Source organism: Oratosquilla oratoria, chromosome 30, assembly GCF_046742065.1.
Source record: "Oratosquilla oratoria isolate Oo_2021 chromosome 30, ASM4674206v1, whole genome shotgun sequence".
Taxonomy (NCBI): domain Eukaryota; kingdom Metazoa; phylum Arthropoda; class Malacostraca; order Stomatopoda; family Squillidae; genus Oratosquilla; species Oratosquilla oratoria.
This window is the reverse complement of record NC_134806.1, coordinates 47,869,098-47,873,044: the sequence shown is the minus strand read 5'-3', so window position 1 is coordinate 47,873,044 and position 3,947 is coordinate 47,869,098.

Genomic DNA, 3,947 nt, shown 5'->3' with positions numbered 1-3,947 from the left:
AAATGTGCCAAGGAAAGGAGGGAGGGAGGGAGGGAGGGAGGGATGGTAAATGGGAGTGGAGTAAGTGGGGATGAAATGGGTGGGAGTGGATTTTATGCCTTTATTATGCCTTTTGCCTTTGGCTACCTCCATTGTAAGGGAAAAAAGCCCTTGGTATATGTATGCATGTATTATTATCATTACTGTTACAATCATTATTATCATTATCATTGTTGTTAATATTGTCATTATTATTACTATATTATTATTATTTTATTATTGTTGTTATTATTATTACTATTATTATTATTATTTTATCATTATTATCATTATTATTAATATCATTACTATTACTATTATTATTATTATTGTCATTATTACTTTATATTCGTGCTTACTACGTACTTACCATGGTCTACTTCTCAATCCTCTTTCCTCTCTCCTCCTCAGAATCTCCTGATGGCCAAGAAGATCTCTTGGCGATCTAAGTAGGAATTACCACACTGACACGCTGGCGTCTCTTGCCCCTGCTCTCTCCTCCACAAGACCCGCGGCCTCCTGTTAACCGGCAACAGCTTCCGATCGAGACCATCATAGGCAGCTCGCGCACCGATGCAACCAGTTGCATGAAACCGGTCGCACACCCACACATCCCCGCACACCCACACACATACACGACTCGACGGCGCAGTGGTAGCGTTCGCAACTGCTGGTACAGCGGTCCGGGTTGGAATCCCACCCAGGGCTGAAATAATTTCAGTAGCACTACGCTGCGGGTCGTTACTCCAACACTCGTGGGCGGGGAGTTGGGTGTGTGCGTGCGTGTAACGTCACAGCATTACCCATAGAATATAGATCGGTCACTTATGAGCTCTCTTTCGGGAGGGAAATAGCTGTCGATCACGAATCCAACACGTGACCCAAGACCATGGTGAAACACACATATACTGGTGTGCCCCGCGATCGGTTTCATGCAACTGGTTGCGTCGGTGTGGGACACCAGTACGAGGTGTTATGCGTTTTCAGTCTGGGAGTAGTTGGAGTATTAAGGGCCTGTTCACACTAGCGGTTTGAACCGCGTGGAAACCGTGCGGAAACAGCGGCGGTACCCCATAGTCAAGGAAAAAATGCGAGGTTGTGATGTGATAATTTCAATTGAACCGCCGCGGTTCAAACCGCGAGTGTGAACAGGTCCTAAGAGTTAGGTGGTCTTTCTTGAAGGGTGACCCAGCTGGGCAAGGCTTCCCAGCAGAGGTCAGGTCAGGACAGGGTGACTGCGTTCCCACATCCAACTTCCGTTTGAATTTAACTAAAATATGACTTCGCTTACTCAAATCTAGACTTGTCTAAGAACATTTCAACAGTATGTCTAACATCCGTATGCGTTTACAATCTTAGTTCATCTTTATCCGTTAGTGGACGGAGAGACGATTTGACAGTTGGAAATTTGAAAATTCAAATATTGTCCCTGAAATCGTTTCGACTCTAACGGTCGGCGCTGGCAAATCCCGTGGGAAAGATAATTTGAAAGTTGGAGATTTGAAAATTCAAATATTGTCCCTGAAATCGTTTCGACTCTAACGGTCGGCGCTGGCAAATCCCGTGGAAAAGATAATTTGACAGTTGGATATTTGAAAATTCAAATGTAGTAACCGAAGTAGTTTTTATTCCAACGAACTTTCAACGGTCGGCGCCGGCAAATCCCGTGGAAAATATAATTTGACAGTTGGAGATTTGAAAATTCAAATGTAGTAACCGAAGTCGTTTTAAACTCCAACGAACTTTCAACGGTCGGCGCCGGCAAATCCCGTGGAAAAGATAATTTGACAGTTGGAGATTTGAAAATTCAAATGTAGTAACGGAAGTCGTTTTTACTCCAACGAACTTTCAACGGTCGGCGCTGGCGAATCCCGTGGAAAAGATAATTTGACAGTTGGATTTTTGAAAATTCAAATGTAGTAACCGAAGTCGTTTTAAACTCCAACGAACTTTCAACGGTCGGCGCCGGCAAATCCCGTGGAAAATATAATTTGACAGTTTGAGATTTGAAAATTCAAATGTAGTAACCGAAGTCGTTTTAAACTCCAACGAACTTTCAACGGTCGGCGTTGCTGATGGTAAAGCCCAGTGTGATAGCCCCTTAAGTCCCATTGAAGGACAATTACTCAACCTACTGTGTGGATTGTATCTATGGGCAGGACATCTCCAGCCTCCACTTTCATGCTCCACCATCGGATGATTATGACAATTAATAGAAATTATGAAGCCTTCATTAGTTTTGACAGTGATTAAAGGTAATGTTCGTCTTAGTCGCTGGACAAATTTAGCTTTAAGAAGGAAATAGGCAAGAATTGGTTTACTAATAGACTGGTCAATGAATGGAATAGACTTATGTCACCATCTAGTTAGTAAGCGCTGAAACTATCTGTTGTTCTAAGAAGAGGTTAGGCAACTTTATGGATGGGGATGGCAGGTGGTAAGGGACATGGAACTCCCTAGTATAGGCCATAGGGTCTCTTGCAGTCTACTCTATCCTCATGTTCTTACACTTGGCATCAACCTCTCAGGTGATAGTTACAATTGGGGGATTAGGTGCCTCGAGATTAATTTTCTTTTCTTTTTCTTTTCTTCTTTCTTGGTTTGTGTCCGTGACCTGCTCAGACCTTATCCTTGCATCTTCTTACCCTCCGCTAGGCAGAAGGCGGAGTTACGAAACCTTTTTAAATGAAACTGAAGAGACACTTGAAAACATCGCCCTCAATGTTGAGAATTTGATTCACAGATTGACAGACAGGGAGAAATACAATAGAGATTGAAATGGAGAGAAAGATAGAGGAGAGAGATTGACAGTGAGAGACTAAGAGTGAATGAGAGTGAGAGACTAAGAGAGCTTGAGAGAGACTGATAGAGATTGAGAGGGAGACTGATAGAGATTGAGAGAGAAATTTAGATAGAGATTGAGAAAAAAATTGAGAGCTAGAGTTTGAGAGATTGAGATAGATATTGAGAGGTTGAAAAAGATTGAGAGATGTGATTGAGAGCTTGAGAGTGAGGCTAAGAGAGAACAAGATTGAGAGTGATGGACTAAGAGATTGAGAGAACTTAAGAGAGGGAGACTGAGAGATGGAGATTGATAGAGATTGAGAGAGACTAGGAGAGATTAAGAGGGATATTGACAGAAATTGAGATAGATATAGAGGGATATTGATAGAAATTGAGAGATAGAGATTGAGAGCTTGAGAGTGAGAGACTGAAAGATCGAAATCAAGAGTTAGAGATTGAGAGAGGTTGATAGAGATTGAAATAAAGACTGAGAGACAGCTTGAAAGAAATAGAGATTGAGATAGAGCCTGAGAGAGAGAAAAGACGATTTTATTTTTCTATATAAAAGAATTCAATGGGAATGAAATAGGTACTTGCTCGTAAGGGGGAAAAACCGCCTTTGTTGTTGTCGTTCCCTAGACTGTCCGAGCAGTCCCGTCTCCCCAAGGAATGCCACTGCCGAAACTGGGTCTTCCCACAAATCCTTTATAGAGTGTATGTTGTGTTGTTTGCATGCATGATTGTGTATAATGCAGTCTTCCATTATGTGTTGTATGGTATGGGGTGAAGTGTTACATCCTGGGCAGCTGTTCACAATGCGGTCATCCAGCCTCTTCTGATAGCTTAGAAGTGCTGGGTGGTGGCCACACCGCAGTCTGGCCAGGTGAACTCTGTCCTTTCGTGGGAGAGAGGATTCAGAAGGGTGGATATCAGGGGGTCTGGCATGCTGGTATTTGGTGGTTGTTATTATACATAGATCTATCTACATACCAGAGGCTTCTTTCCCCCTTATAAGGGGGGGTAGCCAAGTCAAAGGGCACAATCCCACTCCACTCCCGTCCACCATCCCTCCCCTCCCTCTCCCTGTTAGCTCGTCGTGGATGACGGGTCATCCCTGTAAGGCTCAATGCAAACCAAACTCCCGA